Here is a 21,224-nt window from a genome sequence, read left to right on the forward strand (position 1 = left end):
AAACATCGGAGCATATGAGAAAATCTGAAATTTCAATAAATGTGTATAAAAATTGTAAAATGAAGGTAAATGTCAAAATATAACTGTAAACAAATACATATACACATTTTCTTTATTCAAAAAGTACAGGGAAGGTACATGTCTCGCAGAAAATTCAGTACCTAGCTTGGTATTTTCTTTAAAATAGGTTATTACTAGAAAATAAATTTAATTATAATATTTATACAGCTCTTTCTTTATTTATTTTGATACATACAAATAAAAGAAAAACCCGCTAAATCGCGAGACCGGCTTGTTAGCGGTTTTTTTACATTTTTTACAGAGATGGAGAATGATGTAAAAACAAGTTTTGCAAATTTGGATAACAATGCAAGATTTATATACTATTAAGCGTGTTGTCCAGATGTCCTTTGAAATATATGTATGTTTGTATAATAAAAAAATATTTTTACTTTTGCTATTATTTAATTACATATGTGCCTTCCTGCCTTCGGCCCTTTGGCCTCATAGACTTTGGGATACGTTATTATTGTATTTTTTTGTAATATGTATGTATGAATAAATAAAATAAAAATAAATGTAAAAATATAATTAAAAACTAAATGATATACATATAAATTTTTTTTTAATCATATGACAATGATTGAAAATGATATAAAAATAAAAATTGGACCAGTAAATGAAAAAGAAAAATGAATACCTATCAATATAAGGCATTTTCTCCATTTCTTTTATTCACGTAATATTTTTTATTTACATACTCGAATTACAAAAAAATCATAATGTATCCTTAAATCAATGAGCCCAAGAGCCCTGTGTTTATCATTGAAGATTATTGTAATTTACCTTCGATAATTGTGACTTGTGTTCACATAAAATGTAAACAAATCGATATTTAATAAAAATATTTTTTTAAATATTATTAAAAAAAGGGCGAAATATTTTCAAAGAAATCGAACACATAAATAATACATAAACTAAGCAAATCATCTAAAATAAATGACTGGTACACTAAATTACGTAAGTATTTGTGAAACACAAACAAAAACATTCTCGTTAGGAAAATAATAAAATAAATAACCGTAAAATGCATACGAGAAATTTATTGATATTACGTAAGGCGAAATAAATTAAGCGCGATAATGGACACTGACGCTCGTGGAGATTATCGTCGGTTGGAGTTGGAGATACAGATAACCTTCCACTTCCACTTCCACTTCTACCTTCTACATCTATATCTACTCTATATCCTGCGGGCGGCAGGCGCAGCCGGGTACAGCAATGCCCGTGCCCGAGGAACGTGCGCGAGCTGACTCGGCCGACGCGGGTTACAGCGTTACCCTGGCGCGGGAGGGTTGGGGGGGAGAGGTTAGCGGCTGATGCCCGCGTTAGTCGGTGTTTGTATGTCTGCCCTATACACCGACGTACGATAGACACGTCATTCCTATACTAGCCACATGAAATACGGCGAATATTGCGTTGCCCTCAAACATTTAAAGTAAAAGAGATGGCAAATCACGATACACATGCTATCATTCGTACAAGAAAGACATTTACATATTTCCATACCCAAATAGTTAATGTTCATTTCTGTGTAACTCGTCACTATAGATACGACACTAGCCGGCAGCTGTCAACATTTTGAAAAATGTACTTAAAAATACAACGAGTAGGGAAATATTTTTTTTTACAATTTGAATTAATGGGTCTTTAAAATATTGCCTAGTAAAAAAAATATTTTTTGTACTTATTAGTAGCATAAAAAATATTTTTTAATTTATTATTTCAAATTCCCGCGAAAACGGTTCGTTGCATTGCCCACGCCCCTGAAACGCCACGATTCGGTTAAATTTCGAACTTTGTTTGTGACCATTTAAATGTAAAAATAATATCGTAGCGAATCTTATGGTATGTGTGAATCGGGTTGTGGTCCCGTGGCTAGTGTCTCAGACTCACGGCTCAAAGGTCCGTGGTTCGAATCCCACTCTACCTCAACTTGCTTCCCATCCTCGTTGAAAATGGCCCTCAAAATTAAACATTTAGGTATATCAAAGAACGCAAATATTTTAATTTTTTTTCATAAACAAATCTTGACGTCACAATTGTCAAGGCCAAACAAGTCGCGTTTTTGTAAAGACATATTTTTAAACATTTTTTTTTAATTGTGTGTGAAAACATTTCTTCACAATATCCACATTGATTTTGAAAATACAATAAAATTTTCTAAATCAATTCCGCATGTTTTTATCGATGTTCGTAGTATGCGATATTTCCCTATCGTCTACTTATTCTATAAATTGGAATGTATTTCATGTATTACAAATGGAACGATATGAATATACGATGTATTATTTTCACTGTTACAGTTACCACAAACGACGACATGTTTATGCGTAGCATCTCGTCTGATCATGACGAAAGTCCGTAAGAGGATGAAGGCACGGAAGGCAATTAGCCAGGAATTGAAATGGCATTTGCTTCGCGCCAGTAACATGTCGAGGCTAAACAGCCTCTATAGTGATAAATCGTAGCTCGTAGCTCGCCCACCGCCACCGCTACCAACTTCGCACAGAGGAATGAATGCAGAATCTACGCTGCATCGTCGCGCGTCCAAGTTCGCATTACACGCGCCGCACAGTGTTTTGACCCATACAAGCTAGAAGATAAAAAGTCACTTTTGAATTCTTAAACGATGACGTCATGGGGGCATTACCAGATAGTTAGTGTGACGATTGTAAGCCTAATTGGGGTGATTAATGCTTAGGGTGATTCATACCAGAATATGAAAGTCGGATAATTGGTTTTTGAAAGCCTAATTACATTTATTTGCATTTTGGCGTCCGACGTGTAAAGGTTGTTTATCAAGTTTAAAGTGTTTTATTTCGATTTAAAAAAAAATGGAAGCTATTTTGGAAGGTATGTTGTATGTTTTTTTTTCTAATATTTTAATGTATTTCATTTAGGTATTTAAAAAAATAATAATTTAACTTATGTATTTTTTAGTAGTTAAAAAAATATCAATTTCTAACTTCTCGAGAATTTATCTCGGAGAGTATATCAAAGTAGCAAAATATTTTTTTTATTTTTCAATAGACCAATTTATTGTTAATTCATTACAGTTTCGATATTTTACCGCACGAAGTTGCATCTATCTTATTTTGTTATTTTACATGTACCAGATACGAGATTTCCAGGCAAGAATTGTACGTGATGTGGAAGAGTTTGACAAAGAAAGAAAGGCTTCAAGGAATGTTAAATAATATTGTTAGTAAATTTGAAGTCAGTGAACTTGGTGCAAGTGGTGAAAAACTGTTAAAAAATCAAATTAAGCTTATTTGTTTAAATATAAACAGAAAATGGACCGAATCTGGCTGTAAACTAGATAGATTTGTTAAAAAAAAAATTTGAGTGGCTTAACGGTAGTGAAAATATTTTGATATGTGAAAACTTTCGACAAAGTCCTTCAGTAGACATGAATGAACCATCTACGTCTACTGGAAGGCCCGCAAAGGATTTTGGGGCATGCAGTGATCAGTGCAAAAGGACAAAAGTGCGTGATTTAGTGAGTACGAAGACATCTGAAGAACTTTCGTTTGCCACGCAGGTATCTATTCGAGCATCAGGAAAACGCACAGTTGCCGATCTCCTAAAGGAAATTTTGGAAGCTACTCCCAATGAAGTAGCAAAAATACGTAGGGAACGTCAACAAGTAAACAAACAACGGGCATTGACAATTGAGGAAGCGCTAAGTTTATACGTTGACTGTAAATTATCTTCGCATTCCTACAAAGTTATGCGTAAAAATGCCATAAAAGCCGGCCACAACATATATCCGGCATTTTATAGTTTAAGAAAAGCAAAAGAAACATGTTGCCCGAGCGAGGAATTTGTTTAAATAACGGAAACTAGTGCAGAAATCCAGCTACAAGCAATTTTAAATCATACGGTGGAACGATTGCTAAATGTACAATCAGAAGTCTTAAAAGAAAGAGTTCCTTCAGGTTCTGTACTGACTCTTATATGCAAGTGGGGTGGAGATGGAAGCTCGGGACAGTAATTATAAACAGAAATTTCACACAGAGCATGCAACAGATGAATTCTTATTTATTATGTCATTCGTTCCAATACAACTTAGGCTTAATGATGACCCTAATATAGTAATTTGGCAAAATTTAAGCCCTTCCTCAACCTCTTATTGTCGTCCTATTAAATTTATTTTCGCCAAAGAAACTGATATTCTTACTAAGTCTGAAATCGAAAAACTTCAAGATGCAATTGAAAAACTTGAAAATGTTAATGTTAATATTGGAGGTGTAGTGTTGTCCATAAAATTCAAAATGCTTTTAACAATGGTAGATGGCAAAATTTGCAACGTTTTGGCTGAAAATAAGTCAACCATGTCCTGTTATATTTGTGGCGCCAAACCCAGTGAAATGAACTCTATTAGTATTAATAGAATTTCTCGACAAGAATTTTATTCCTTTGGCTTATCTACATTACATGCTTGGATAAAAAATTTTGAATGCTTTTTGCATATTGCTTATCGAATTCAACTCAAATGCTGGCAAGTCAAAGGAGAAGAAAATAAAATCATTTTAAACAACAGAAAAAAAAAATTACAGGAACTTTTTAAAGCTGAAATGGGATTAATTGTAGATAAGCCAAAGCCTGGGTTTGGCAACTCAAATGACGGTAATACGGCAAGGCGGTTTTTCCAACAGCACGAAAAGAGCGCAGAAATAACGGGTATAGATGCAGGGTTGATTAATAGATTTCACGTAATTTTATGTACATTAGCTTCAGGACATAATATAAATTTAGAAAAATTTGAACATTTTGTGCGTGTGACCAAAGAGCAATATCTTAACCTTTATGGGTGGTACACAATGCCACCAACTGTTCATAAAATATTACATCATTCAGTTGATGTTATTCGATCTTGTATTGTACCGATAGGTCAGCTCTCTGAAGAAGCTCAAGAGGCGCGTAATAAAGATTGTCGACGATTCAGGCAACTACATACCCGAAAATGCGATCGATCATCCACAAACAGAGATTTATTGACCATGTTATTAATAACATCGGATCCTTTAATAAATCGTTTTAGAGAGGTTCCGAAAAAAAAAATTGGCTCACTTCCTTCTGAAGTGCTAAATTTAATTGTTTCTTTCTCTTCAGAGATAAGGACACAAAACTTGCATCCTAATTATTCCGAAGACTCATCTGAATATGACTCAGATACGATCTCAGTTTTTCTTTAGACTCTTTTGGGTTTATTTTATTTATTTATTTACTATTATGTTAATACTTACTCCGATTATTTATTTTTATGTAACTTCTTCTTTGAGGTACTAGTTTTTGACATAAAAAATTACTCATTTAATGTGCATATATTATTGAATTGTAGAAGTTTTAGTAAAAGTAATAATTATTTTATCGATTTTTGTGTACTGCTTTATTGTCTTGGAAATTTGTTGATTTAATGCTATTTGTACTTTTTGACCAAACGTAAATTGTTCGTTGTTAATCTGTGTATTTTATAATGTTTTTTTGAAATTCACTAATACCAATTTTATTTAGGCGATAATATTATTTTGTCAAATTTTATGCATTTTATTTTCTTGTAAAACAGTTAATTACATGCTGTTTGTACTTTTAACTTAACCTTAATTATTCATATTAATTTATATTTTATAATGTTTTGACTCTAAAATTTACTAATATCCATTTAAAGGAAATAATATTCTTTTGTCAATTTTTGCATATTTTATTTTCTTTGAACTCTGTTCATTGTATACTATTTGTACTTTCTTGTTAATGCCTAAGTTATTCCTATTAATGTGTTTTTTATTAGCATGCCATTTACTTTTTCATTGAATTATATAAATATTAAAATTAAGTTATAATTACTTTGCTGAATTTTGTACTTTCTTTTCTCTCGTATGTTGATTTTATTTTGTATTCTGATTGCACTTTCCCCTTATGACGCTCTTTTTATATTTCTCAAAATACATCTATTTGAAAATCACTTAAAAAAATGTTTTATTTAAAGACCTTCAAGTTTTATCATCATCATACCATATCCGCTCCCTATGTGGAGCATATGGATTCCATAATCTGCCTCCGGCCAATCGATCAACCTCCCGTACATCCTCCCAAGTCAAGTCCACATACCGCAACTCTGACGCAAACTGTCGACAAATTGTTAACAGTGGACGACCAGGACGCCGAGAACCTGATGCCTTGTAACATAGACAAGCATGGTTAAAGCTCTCGGAAGGCATACGTAGTATATGGCCTTGCCAGCCAAAACGCCTTCGCTGGATGACAGTAGATACCAAGGGTTGCTGTGTCCGTTGCCTCACTTCTGTGTTCCTTACAATGTCAAACTTTTAAATTTATTTAAACCCTTTGAGTTTTCGTGTTTAACATAATAAAATCAGCTGTAAAATGGTTATTCTGACAAAACAAGTGAAGGCAGATTAGTTCTCTCGGGTGAAATCTTTATTTTATGCCTAAGTATCTAATATAATTTTCAATGATTTATTTTATAGGTTGACCGATTTATCAGTCAATAGAATTAAAGTAATAATTTCAATTATTTATGATCATTAAATACATTATTGGATGCAGATATCAATTTTCAGAAAATTTATTTCGTTTATAATAACAAAATGTGACATATTTTTTATAAAACGAATTATTATTACATATTTAGTAAAAAAAAACTCTTTTTAGGATTAAGTGAATCGCATACGTGAGTTAAAAGTACATTCAGAATTTTTAGTTTCTAGCTTGTATGAAACGAAACACTGTGCGCCGTCCGTCTATATCTATAAGATACGCGCAATTAAAATATCGCGGGGTAATAAAATCGACTCGGAAAAACAGATATTTATATTCGAGAGGCACTTTTCCCTTACTGCGCGCTTCGCTTTCGGGAAAACGCCGAGACGTCGAACGAGCGAACATAAACTGAAACAATACAATTATTACTGAAACAGTATGTAATTAATTAGATTACGTAACGTCACCGCCGCGAGTAGGCATTTCGAATTACGCAACCCTCGATAAAGAAAAACTGCCGAATTTCAATAAAAACGCGAACAATTATAATCGAGCGTGTCGTCAGCTAGATAAGAACTAAGATAGAAATAAAATAACACTACGTGTCGATGATATCGAACTTCGTGCAGAGTGCGAGATGAAAATAAGATAAGATGTGTTTTCCTCTGGCATCGCTTTCGAAAGTGGCATACCTACATGATTTTTATCGAAACCGAGAGCTGGGAGCGCACCGCTGCTATGCGCGGTAGATACATAGTCGCGCTTGTGTATAAATGTGGAAATGGCGTAGCGGCTGATGATGCGGGGCCGCCATAAATGCTACAATAATCATTATTGAAAATGACGGCCGGAGAGTTCGCGTATTGGCGAGACGCTCTACCGGCACCGGCTATATCGGTCATATTATCGGCCCCGTATCTGTATTAGAGTCCGCTACCCGACTTTGCCAACTTTCAGAAAGATGAACAGTCCACACATTCAGTCGTCTACGTCTACGTCTACGTTGACGTATACGCCCTAACATTTCGTCGTGCGTAAGTTCCGAGTTCCAATTTCAGTTTCACCCGATTGCGCGGATAATATCACCCGATTGTGTGCTGAATAAATTCATCATCACGACGCTGACAACGAAATATATTTTCCGAGATAATTACGTAAAAAAACTTAACATTTGTTGTCCCATTAGATGCGAGCGAAGTCGACGAACAAACAAACGAATGTTGTATACAAGGTTACAATATTTATCTCGACTCGCTCGTGCGACGTGCGATGTGCGATGTGAACCATCGCTCGCAACTCGCGACTACGATAACTGAGATTCGAGCGAGGCCACACTCGCGTACAGCAACTCGAGCTACCAAACAAATACGACGTATGCCGAGTTACGTACAAAAATTCGGCTGCATATTATTATACTACGGGTGTACTACGATTCACAGCACAGTGAGTCGTAGTCGCCGATATGTGCGTATTTCGTCGTGGCAGAAACAAACATCTATTTTATTTCAGCTGTTTCGCTGTTTAGAGTGATACGAAGAAGGTCGAATGGTGTTGTCACACCTCGCACCTATAAAGGAAATCGAATCAATCAAATGAAAACGTGTCACAGAAAACATGGTCATAGTTTATTCCCCCGTCGCAGACCGCCTTCCACCCCCTCTAGACCCGTTTCACATCATGGCAAAAATTCAAACGAAACGATAAAATAACAAGATGGATCGATATTTATTCTAATATAATGATTCTTTAAATTATAATTGGTTTAATTTCTAATTTTACCGTGCAGTTTGAATTTGGACGATACATTGTCGCTGCAATTCGTTTTTGTCCAACAGACCAAAGCACAAATCAGCAGAAATAGAGCTTTAAAGTTTTTTATTACGAAATGGGCATAAATAATGACCACAACTTAAGCGAAATTCGTTAAAAACCCTTAAACAATGTTATAAAAATATTTTTTTCATTTGAATATTATAAATAAGGGCTTTCTCAGAACTCCTGTACACTTAACTCAATTTTGTTAAAAATGGTCTGTTGGACAAAAACGAACTAAAGCGACGACACGTGAAATGGGCCATTGTCCGCTCGTTATTCAACGCAGCTCGGGGCTCGGAGGTTGTTATCGCAATGTCCGTGGATTTTTTACTTTGAAGCACATACTTTACGATTGAAATATTTCGTAAAAGTTCAAAGCAATAGCCACGAGAGAAAAATAAACCTTCGCGAAGTACGCAATATTTCGACGAAGAAATTCACCGGAACAGCCACCTCGAGTAACGGAGTGACTCGAGTTACATTTACACGGTGCGTTGTCCGTGTAAATGCGCTGAAAATCCGTTTTTTTTTTAAACTAAATTTTCTCACTTTTAAGCAAAATTGGAACTGTGTCGTCACTCTTCACGGTTAGTCGCCTCCGGGTAGGATTTAAAGGTTGACCGCTTCAACGGTGGTGACGTCACAACGATTGCGTCTCGATGTTTAGTTCCATTTTTAAATCATAAAACCCACGTTTTTAAACATCATACAAAATACGATTATCGTGAATCGTAAAAACACGTGTAAATCCTTTAAAATCGTGCGCAAATACCCCATTTTCTCAGATACGAAGAAATGAGGTCACGATGAGGACAAAGAAACTAAAGCTTTTTGCGGCGTAAAATATAAAAATAAACAATGAAAATAATAGCGATAAATTAATACCAAACGGTCGGCGAGGGGTATCGAACCTTCGAGTATGGTTTAGCGAATAAAATAAAAACGGTCGAGTGTTGTTTGTTGTATTTCCCGTCAGTGGGCAGAGGTTAGAGTCCGCCAGCGCGCGAGGAAACAGCTGTGCCGCGCGGGGGGGAGCAAGGTCGGCGCCCCTCTCCCCTCCGCCGAGCGCCGCCCGCGGCCGCCAGGAGTAGGCCGCGCCAGGTGCGGGTGCGGGGACCGGAGACATCTCTCCTCTCCTCCTCTCCACCCTCCCGCTCCTACTCTCGCTGCCCGACGTTCGTTTGCCTACGATATTCATACCTAATCATATCGGCCATCGCATCGGCCAGCGCGCGGCGTCGCTCGGATGTCAGAGGTTAGAGGAATGTGGATGAATTAATCGGGAAATATTTTGCGCGATGGATTATTATAATAATCGATCTAAATGGAGAGGGACCGTCCACGGGCGAGCAGTGCCTAGGGTCGAACGTCCCGGTGCATGATCACCAAGTCCGTCTTCCAAACATGACAGGTGGATTCCAAGTCCGCGGTTAGAGGAGCTATTGTAGCTGCTAGAATTTGATTACATTTTTGTAGAACTTAGAAACGCGAAAAATGACAAAAAAAAACAAACCATCCGGCCGTTTCCCAGTGGGGGTGTAGACAGAGAGGATAGAACGCCACATCACCCTGTCTTAGCATAAAGCCCTCGCCTTCTCTACATTCATACATATTGTAATACATACAAGCACTCGTGACCTCTTCGAGTGTTCGTTGAATTTGGACATGCCACGTCTCTCTCGGTCTTCCTCGTTTTCTGCGTCCATCAACATCCGTATCGTAAATCCTTTAAGCTGTTCTGTCGCTATTCATTACACGTCCAAACCAGCGCAGCACTCCTTCAATAATGCTCGTCTCAGCCTTACACGGGATCTCGACATTTGCGCACCGACCGAGTTTTACCACACATTCCCCCGAGAGATGTTGAATATACGGCTGTGATGCGCAAATGTAGAGTACACGAGAGAGACTTAATACAGGGAAACAGAAATACAATGCATGGCACGAAACCAAAATAAATAAACGGCTACCGGTACTGGCTACTGGCTACCGCCAACGCGGAGACTTCTCGTTTTCTGAACGACGACTGTCACTACTAATTCATATAAAACACTCAAAAATGGTAAGGCCGTTACGTCGATTTAAATAAGTCCATTGTAACGATAAATACATATTAAACGAGAACACGCATACGTACGTATTACGGCAAAATAATTTCGTCTATTGCGTATTAAAGTGATACGAACATCTGAGTATTTTACGTGGAGTGTAAAATTGAGTATAAGGAAAACACCGCTTTCTGTCTTTATGACCAGATGTCACGTGCCAAAGACAGCGAGTTCTTTTTGCATTATTAGCAGGATTCGAAAACATCGTGATGTTTATATAAATATCAAAATATGCGATATATGTATATGAGAATAATAACAATGAGGCATCATATTTATTTTTAATATATTCATATACCTAAGTCGAATTCGCACATTAATTCTCTGTTCCCGAGAATTCACTCTCCGGGAATAAACACACTGATGACCAAAAAATTAACGTATTTGCTATAACTTTATCAAACTTCAAGAACCAATTATTACATATTTTTTGAAAATAATAATTGTGTTTCCAGTATTTTCATTTAATTTTACAGCTTCATATATTTTCCCTTTAAATTAAATTTTTTATAACCTCTGTATATGTGAAAGCCCTTTGGGTGTTTAATAAATAAATAAATAAATATTGCGATACAATATAACCGATATATACATCACAAAATGATATTTATTTTGTATGAATATTACTAAAAGGAGATAGACGTAGTATACAGTTTAACTAGGTAGTTCATATATTGAAATGTAATATTCGACAGCATTAGAAGCTAACTAAGAAATCTCCACCATAAACTGAAAATTAGTTATTGATGCCAAAATAAACTAAACATTAATATTACCTAAATAATAGCGTAATTCAAATCCGTCTCTAAATCTTGCAATAACAGATTTCAAGTATACTACTTGACACCGCAAACTTGGCATTCTCCATTGAGTTAGTGAAGCGTAATTAGAAATCTCACAACTCTTTTTTCAAAGTTTTCGCAAATATCTCAGTAACTCCTTCCAATGGAGATTTCTAAGTTTGCTTTTAATACCCTCATTTCTCGAACGGGGAAAATCCAAACGATAAAACTGAAATCAATCTCCTATCGGGTAAACTATTGGCACATCATCAAACGACAAGGAATCTTCATGAGCATCTGTGACCGAAGTCTTCCGAATCAGTATGTCTGGCTTCAGGCTGTTCAGGAATACCAGTTTTACGACCATTTAATTACCCAGCTTATTAAGTTTGTACTGAACCAAACCAAAGGATGAAAAGTATATCTCTAGAATTCCCGCATTTGCCTATTCCGGGTTAATCCCCATTCCGATTCACAACGTGGAACAAACGCGACATTATGATGCCCGAGGAATCGCAGTAAAGCTAACATTTTCAATGTGAACTAAAACACGAGTAAAACGGCATTCCACATTTAACCACACTTTTCATTTTTAACTGCATCAACACAATTCATAATAAATTTTGATTCAAACAAATATATTTTTTTGGGATCTGAAGCCTTTTCAACCATCGAACACGTAAAAAAATTTATGTTCATCCAAGTTAATAGTAAAGTTAAAGACGGAGAAGCGCGGCAATATCTCGTAAAAACAAACTAACTAAACCATTAAAATATATATTTTAGCAGAGAGTAATAACTAATATAATAGTAATACTAATAACTAATAACTAATATAATGTAGAGTAATAACATAACTATAAATATCGTGTACCTTAAAGGATAAACCACGGGAGCCACATTGAACGACATGTTTAGGAAACGAGATTCTGTGATTGTGCGATTTCCACAACATGATAACTTTTGAAAGAAATGAGATAATTTCAATCTATAAAGAACTTTCAATGTAAAATAATTATTATTTTGATAATACAAGTTCATATTAAAATAGCGTATCTGGGACTTCTAATGTTTTTTTTTTGCCATTTAAACAAAGTAGGCTTCACATTTTTAATTCAACATAAATAAGCATTTTTATGACGAAAGTGGACTTCGGTGTTTTATTAAAGTATAAAATAGCTTATTGCGGTAATTTCTGCATTTTTAACTTCAAAATGACAAAAAGTAGACTCCCGTGTTAAAACACGGGAGTCTACTTCCTCTGAGGTACAGATATCTGTATCGAAGCATATGATTCGAACTCTGGGCCTCGATTATGATGGGGAGATAAAGACGTCATACCTTCACCTTGACGGTATAGTTGATGATAAATTCCCTCTAGCAATTACAAATATATATTACTGGCTCCCTACCATCAAGTTTAGATGTAAGTACATCGGTTTATACCGACGGGTCTAGAACCCCTCGATATTTTTTCGAGCAATTTTTCCTTCAATTATGATTTATTAAAAATTTTCATCGTTTTGAGGTTGGCACTTTTTTTCTTAAAAGCCTATTAAAAATATGAGAGAAAAAAGTAAAATTTGAAGTCGAATGAAATTCCGACATAACAGTCAGTTTAATAAAACGAACGCCTAGATGCAAAAATAGTGTCGCTTTGTTCTGTCCTATTAACGTACAAGAGTATCTAGACTTTAGAAAGTTACCACTGTAAAAAAAAAAAATAGTTATCCTATTTTTTACACCTGTTTTACGATATTTTTGAGAGAACGTATCGAGAGTCAGCCTTGTAATCGCTCAGTACTACCTCAGTAGATAAATGCAGACGATCGTTAAGCGTGTCGTTTTGGCTATGGTTAAAAGTCATATAAAATCATATTTAAGCGAGCTTTCTTTGCTTGAATTGGGATTTATTGGAATTTATAATCGCTTTGAAGTGGGCACTTTCTATCACAGAGGCCTATTTAAAATATAAATAAGAATTATTTTTAATGTTAATGACGTAAGGAACGCGGACTAATTGTTTGCGGTCATTCATTGGCTTGTTTCGATCATATGATGTCGGTATGACAAGTAGGTAGAACATACCAAGATAAGACACAGATAGTAAGTATACCGTCTCGATATATACGGATGAAGATAGCGTTCGTGATCGAGGCACTGATTTTCACTCCTATATACACAAACGCGCTCGACAATACTGTTTTACATATTTCGAATATTACTAAAATATTTAATAAATCCACGTATTATTTCATTTAGTTGCGAAATAAGATCGGAGCTCGAGGACAATGGAAACAGCGGAGTAAAAATGTGATACGTCCTAACCTGGCGTACCTGGATATTTTGCACTTCATTCAACGTCTACCTGCGGGTACAAGTACAATAGCACCCGCACTCTGCAGCGGGGGGCTGCACAATCCACAACTATTCCACCTGAAGCGGGCGATGTTCCCTGTTCCCGCACAAGACAACAACAGGGAGTGCGAAGCGAACACAGACAAGTGACGCGAGCAGCTGTACTAGTCTAGTATGCGTATAATAGATAATAGAATATGTCGCGTATCAGCGCCCCAACCGAATCTTCGGACAAAATAATGCTAAAGAACGAAAAGAAAACTGAACCGATACTCCACGAATAAAGGTGTTTGAATATTTATTTGCATTTAAGAATTTTCCCATTTATCATAACTGGATCGATCATTTGAGAAACCCCGCAAGTCAGGTTTTCGACGGATGTGACTGACTTGAAACGCACTTCATCCCGTTACAATGAATCATCATCATCATTCCATTCCACATCGGATATCGGCTGCCGGCTCTCGCGCGTCCTCCGAAGTCAGGTTCGCGTCCCGCAGTTCCGACATAAACTGCCGACGTACAGTCAGCGGCGGACGTCCGGGACGTCGAGAACCCGATGCCTCGTAAAGCGGGTGAGCGTGGTTAAGGCTATCAGGAGGCGCCACATTCAACAGTATGAAGGCTGTCTGGAGATCGGTTATTTACTTTGTAGAAATCAAATGCCGCCCATATAACGTGTATTCTTCTCTATGGATGCGAATCGTGGCACCTCACTAGGGCCCAAAACGGCAAAATACCGAGTTTTGAGAATAGGTGTCTCGGAAGAATCTTAAATGTGCGGTGGTTTGACTTCGTAAAGAATAAAGTGATAAGAGAACGGACGCAGCAAACTCCAATGACAGCTGTCATCAAACGGAGGCAGGCGATACGGTCGGCCGGGCCATATACCGCGGATGCCTCCTCATAATAAAAGAATACACTATTAGCTACTTTTTTATTTAAGCTAGATATAAATATTTCATCCAGTTTTATAACGAACAGTTTTTGCGTGATTTCTGGAATGTTTATAGTGACTAACTACGGGGTTTCTCAAATGACCGATTCAATTATTGATCTAAGCAATATAGCCGTTGTTGACAGTCGGTATCGACAAACTAGCACGCGAACTGGTTTCAATTTAAAATCTCGACAACTTCAAAAGCAAACTCGAAATAAGAAGGATAAAAGATAAGGCTAAACCGACCTTGAATATTGATGAAAAAACATAATAACGGAATGTTTTTGAGAACTGTGTACAAAAAACATTTTATAAAATTTAAAATATCTTAAATCAACGCGTTTCAGTTAAATATGAACTAGTAATAATTTAGTAATGACTGGCGTAAAAGTGCTACTTTTTTACTAGTTAACATTAAAATTTATATAATTTGTGAGCAATAAATTGTTACGGCATATGAGATATAAAATTGAAAAACTGTTTTGAGGCATATTACCTAGTGAGTAAAATAATTCAGCCGGATGAATCTCACCTACATCAATAAAGGTTTCAGCTCGTTTACTTAAAAAAAGTCAACATATGGAAGAGTTGAGGAAATATAGATGTTTAAACATAGGCAGAATGGTGAATGTTTCAGTGTTAACGTGGCCACTTAAACCGGGCGAAGACAGGTCATTATCATCAGCATCATTATCATCAGTAGCGCTACAGCCCGTTGTGGGCCCTGGCCTCCTCCAGAATCCTCCGCACGAAAATGGTTTCCCTCTCTGTTGTAACATATATAGATAGAACATTGTTTACTACACTGCATAATTTCTAATTTGTCCCTAATTTCTCTGATGGAATCGTAATGTGCTTATTTTAGGTTGAACAACATACATTTTAACAACTACCTAGTTATACTTGACAAATACGTATTATCATATAAAAAACATTATTAATTCAGACTCTGATGACACTCTATCTACCTATATACCTATTTGGATGTTTGTTTTTAACGAAAACCATTGCCATCCCACGAAACGATGTGATAGACCCGGCATCCCCAATCTCTGAAGGAAACTCATTAAATATCTTCAACTCTTGTGTGGCTGTGATGTCACACTAGTCGACATAGGATACAAGTCTTGATATATCTCTCTTTTTTAAAAAATGATAAACTCTTCTGTTTTGTAATCATCAAATTGACATTTTCACACCGGATTTGGGCAGTAAAATTTGTACAACTATGCTGGATTTGAATACAAAAAATATTTATCCTTGCTACATGAAGAATAAATGACCACTAATGCAGCAACACATCTGTATAAGAGAGAGCACGAAGATAGAACTCATAACAAGACGCTGTTCTGTGGCGGGTGTTGTGAAAAATAGATTCAGTCTTCAGTCGGTTGATCACAATGATGGGGGACGCACGCGCGTAATATGAGCGGCGTATTTATGATTTTTAATTTATTTTGCATAAATTATGGATAACGAAATTATATGTTTATTGGCATAAATTATGGAAAAGGAATTATTAAACAGTATGTCTTCATGTTTTTTTTTTCAATGTCTGAACTTTAGAATATTCCGTCTTTTACTAGTGGTAACACGATGTTACATCACCGCTCGCGTAGGGATTGTTTACCACAGTCTTTTAAGAGTTTATAGTTCTTTATAGTACACATTGTCGCAAGTTGCCTTGATTCTTGTTTTTGGGAGATTTCAAGGAATAAATAAATTATTAGAAAAAAAACAGTAAAATCAGAGAGAGCCATTTGTATTATTTTATTCACGAACTTAGAGCGACAAATCCTAAAAATGAAACGATAGCGAGGAATATGAGATCGTGACTGGTTTGTTAGCATTTTTTTTATACAATTATCAATATCAAAAAACTTTTACATTTGGCCATAAATATGGGTAATAAAAGCTCAGAGTAATAATTCGCCCGTAGTAGAGAAGCCAAACAAAAGCGTTCCATTTTTTTGGTTTAACAACGAACGTATAACGGACGGTTTCGGTTTGCGCTAGCAATTCTCGATCTGAGTACCTACGGCCCGTAGTATTGCTGTAAACTGTAGCCAAATTCGTGATTGACAATCATAGAATGGCGATTCTTTCAGTGGGTGGAGTATTATTATTGTAAGGGTGCAATAATTGAAGGAATTGCAACGGGTTGTATTTCACTGATAATGTTTTCGAACGCGAGGAATTTAGCTTTTTATAAAACACAACCAACGGTCAAACAAAAACAGGAAACCAGTGAAAATTTATATAAAAACATGTTGACAATAACACGCGTGTTATGGAGTACAGGTTCGGAAACATTCGTCAAACAAATAATAAGTTGCGGTATTATTTTCTTGACAGACAGAATTACAAACAGTAAATTGTTTTGTCGGGAGTCGCGCTAAATATTATAATAATATCATATAAACCTGCAATGATATAAATACTATATATTGCTAGTTTAGTTCAGATAATATAATTATGTTCCCTTAACAAACTGAACAACTTCCAGGGAGGTTTCATTGATCATGAAAAGTTAACCCTTCAATGCCCAATTTTTCTAATTCTAACAAAAAACATATTTTTATGTATGTTTATTTTTATACAAATACTGGGAAAAATAATTTAAAAAAAAAAAACCTATTTTAGTTTATGTGGACAATATGCTACATCGGGTATTAAAAGTTTAAAAAAATACAAGAATGTAAGTAAAACAAGAAATAACGATTCTTATGAACATATCTTTTTATACAATAATGAAAGTTGCGGAAACAATTAAAACTTCAAATCTCAAAAAAAAAAAATTACCCTTTGAACTTGAGCTAAATTACACTTTTGACAGAATACGTAAAACTTTGTTTTTGTTTTAAATTTTATCCAAAAATTTTACCCTGGTGGCGACTTTTTTAATAAATTATAATGGCTAGTATGTATACAATATAATAAACTATAGCTTGATTAGGATGACAGCTCTCAAACTAATTTCATTAGTGATGGGAAATTACTGATCACTGATCAAATCGATTTATCAGTTATTTTATGTAATTATGAAACTCTGTTTCCGAAAATTGATATAAAAAACACAAAAACAAGCCTATTATAGTGTGTTTAAGACAATTATTCACCAAAAACATTTATACTTTTTTCAAGAACAACATCAAATGAATTATTTTTTTATTCGATCAATTTACATTGATCAATTTGTCCCGTGTCTAACGTTTTTGCAAAATAATGTAACCTGGTAAGAACGTCGTTAATAATTAGGTTTATTTTAGTTTTAAAGCTGATTTAATATATTAATGTTGATTTATGTGTCAAGCATTGTACTAAAAAAATAAATTAACACGCCAGATACGAATGATTTTTCGTGTGTCAATATAAATAACTCCTCTAACGTTACTACAAAGTTATGTCGTCACTTTTTCTGACAAATGTCATTTTAATTAAGCTATATTTTAAGGACTATAGCCGCCGAGTGATAAGCGTGTTTTATACACCGATTATCAGTATGTAGCAGATAGTCTACATTGAGCATTGTAGGGTTTAAAGTAGTCAGTATGCGTCTTCTCCAATACTGTTGTTTGGTAACCTGATTCACACGAGCATAACAGTTGCTGTTGCTGTTACCGAGTACCGAGTACAGAGTACCGAGTACCGAATGCAGCGGGTTTATTCGAATATGAAAAGAATCGAGGGTTATATCCCGCTGAAAATATTTTGTTAGGGCAGAGAATTCAACGCCATGTTTTACAATAACAGATTTGCCGGTGGACTTAGAAAAGTCGATAAGTGGTTATGTACAAATATTTAATATAGAATCAGATAAATGTAATTGTCCTATTATAGATGGTGTAAATACTCATAAATATCTAGGATCAATTATTGATTCTAAATTTAGCTGGGGTGTTCGTATTGGTGGAATCTGCGACAGATTAAGGTGCTGGCTTGAAGTGATTTATGAAATCAAAAGCATACTACCTTTCAAAACGTTAAGATACATATATACCTCGCTCATTGAATCCATTATATCTTACGAAGTGCGTGTCTGGGGTCTCACCTTCCAGTCTCATCTGGGTAAAATTTATGATATTCAGGTGAGACTGTTGATGGGGATTGTACCGGATAGCATAATATGTGAGGCGAAATATGTGGGCAAAAGTGTATATTTTAAATTCTGTAATGTCCTGCCAGTAAAACAACTTTGTGACTACAAATTGACTGTAGATCACTGTTGATCCGGAATATAAAAAAAGAGTTTCCCACACTCACAACACTAGTTTGCAAACTAAGAACTCTCTCATCGTTCCCCGAATTACAAATTACTGCGGAGAGCGAACATTAAATTGCGTTGTTCCAAGATTGTTCAATGATCTCCCACAAACCATCATTAACATGAAAGATCTTCAAATGAAAAAAAGAACTGAAGAAATATCTTCTAAATGCTTTATAGTGCCTGTTAATAAATGAATTAATATAATATAAATAAAATAAACCTGTCATTAGAAGAAAAAAAAATGTTTCCCACCGAAAATTCTTTAGACTTGGTGAGTAACAAATTACTATATGCATTTTAAATTATTAAATAAACGCTGCTCTGCAGCACTGAAACTGAAAATAACATTAAGCGAAATATATAATGTATTATTGGTTATAGATTGGCTACTCTCGGGTATACATCCTGAAAAGGGAAATCGAGGAGAGATAAGTCCGCCTCGTTGCGTAGAGGTTGGCGCGTTCGAGTACCGTTCTCGAGGTCCCGGGTTCTATTCCTGGCGGGGTGGACGTGAAATATTGATTTTAAAGGTTGTTTAAACTGCGATATTTTGTCGATCCGGCACCTGAAGTATAGGACTGATCATCTTACCTTCGAAAATACTTTGCATTTGGTTAACCGACGCAGTGCCTATGCACCGCTGGGTGCGGAGAGGGAAATTACGATAACGATGATCCACTATAGGTTATAGAGCTTTAGTAGAACGGAAGATTATCGGGTAATTCAAACAAGAACCGAAAGTGGTAAGCCGAGGAGTGCAAAAACAGCGAGTACATTTTATTTTCTCTTTGTGTTAGGTGTCAAAAATGATAAATTTCCCAACGAGCTAACTCTAGGGGGGCGGGACGCATCCAGCCCCCGGCCCCCGGCGGGGTCAGCGACCCCTGCACGATCCTCCCCCTCCCCGCCCCTCCCCCACCCCACGGGGTAGTCCGCGCTCGGTGCAGCCGACGCAACGCACACCATTATCGTTACACCACTAAGGTCACGAATCATGATTATTTGCTATATTATGGATCTGAAAGAAATGAAAAGCGCGCAGTTTTCACTATCATACTAACGGCGATCGTTGACCGGCATGTGCGAAAACTGCGAACTAGACGAATCGCTCAATATTTCCTTTGTACGAAACTGCGACGCAATAATATACATTATGTCAATAATAAAGGAGATCCCGCGATGTAGTTTCATACAAATAGATATCCAAGAGAACCAATTAAGTAAATAACCAGATAAGATGGTCGTTATTCCCCTTTCCATAAGTCCGGGAGCAATGAAATATTCGTTTCAAATCATCGTTTTAAATCAATATTTCACGTTCACTCCGCCGGGAATCGAACCCGGGACCTAGAAAATGGTAGGCGAACGCGCCAACTACCACACGACGAAGCGGACTTGTCTCCACTCGATTCCCTCGTTCGGGATCTGGTTCTATTTTACGCAAAATAGATTTTTCACCCGCCCGGATACGAACGAAAGATGGATGGGTTGATTTGACGATTTCACGCGTGCGTATGGCTCAGAACACGCACATTTCCATTTTTCTCTGGGTTTACGCACGAACTTGGTCGGACAATACGACTTAAATAATCAAATTGACATTACCTAATCCGAAAGGATGTTCGTCACAATCTGATGCCCGGCTGATATGCAATCTCGAATATATTTCTTCTAGAAACTACGCGTTCGCCGATATCTGATAACACTCGATACGTGTAAGCGTAAGCGATCGACCGCCCTTGAAGACGTATGAATAATACTCGCGTATAAATTAATTTATAGAAAAGCACACCTTCGTATATTTTCTCGAACGACCTGACGAATCAAAATGTGTGGCGATTAGCGACGGAATACAGTTAGAATAAAGAGTAGTTGACAAAACACGCGAACCGCAAGGTCGGACGATACCGAAAAATACCAGTGTCATTATCATTCAGCCCAGTTTGTTTTTGACGCGATTTACAAAATACGAAAAGCCGTGTGCAGACAACAACTGACTAAATAAATGACAGAGTCGACCGACCAACGACAGCGGGCAATGCGGTGATAAATATGTAGTAGTAGTTAGCTAGGTTGTAGATAGCATATCGTCAGCTCAGTTCCATAGAGGGATAACAAAAAAATGCACAGTTTTGAGTGTAGTATATTTAAAGAATACCCTTTTTCCCGGGATAACTCTAAAACAACTATTGGTTTTCTCTTGTTGGACAGATGTTTTCATATGGTAATAAATAAAATTAACAATTTATTAGCTCCATAGCTAATTAAAACGCTGTGATAATTTGCATAACAATTTTAATCCTAAAACTAGTAACCGTTGTGCATATTTTTCACATAAATGTATACATATTTACTTCACTTAAGGTGACATAAAGAATTATTTGTTG

General features: G+C 36.1%; 1 protein-coding gene across 8 annotated transcripts in view; it reads right to left on the minus strand.

The window, feature by feature from the left end:
- The window catches only part of drn (zinc finger AN1-type doctor no), a 53,974-nt gene that overhangs the window by 18,263 nt on the left and 14,487 nt on the right, over positions 1-21,224 (minus strand). For 2 of the 8 annotated variants that reach the window (XM_088230587.1, XM_088230584.1), the window contains exon 1: positions 20,443-20,762. The exons of 3 other annotated variants lie outside the window; for them this stretch is intronic. The gene's annotated coding sequence lies outside the window, so the exon portion shown is untranslated. Of the gene's footprint in view, positions 1-7,736; positions 7,882-9,267; positions 9,316-20,442; positions 20,763-21,224 lie in introns of those variants that run through there. 3 more of the 8 variants (XM_088230589.1, XM_088230590.1, XM_088230586.1) reach the window with 3 other exon arrangements.

Source organism: Micrasema longulum, unplaced genomic scaffold (assembly GCF_059751315.1).
Source record: "Micrasema longulum isolate JH-2025_06_02 unplaced genomic scaffold, ASM5975131v1 h1tg000791l, whole genome shotgun sequence".
Classification (NCBI taxonomy): domain Eukaryota; kingdom Metazoa; phylum Arthropoda; class Insecta; order Trichoptera; family Brachycentridae; genus Micrasema; species Micrasema longulum.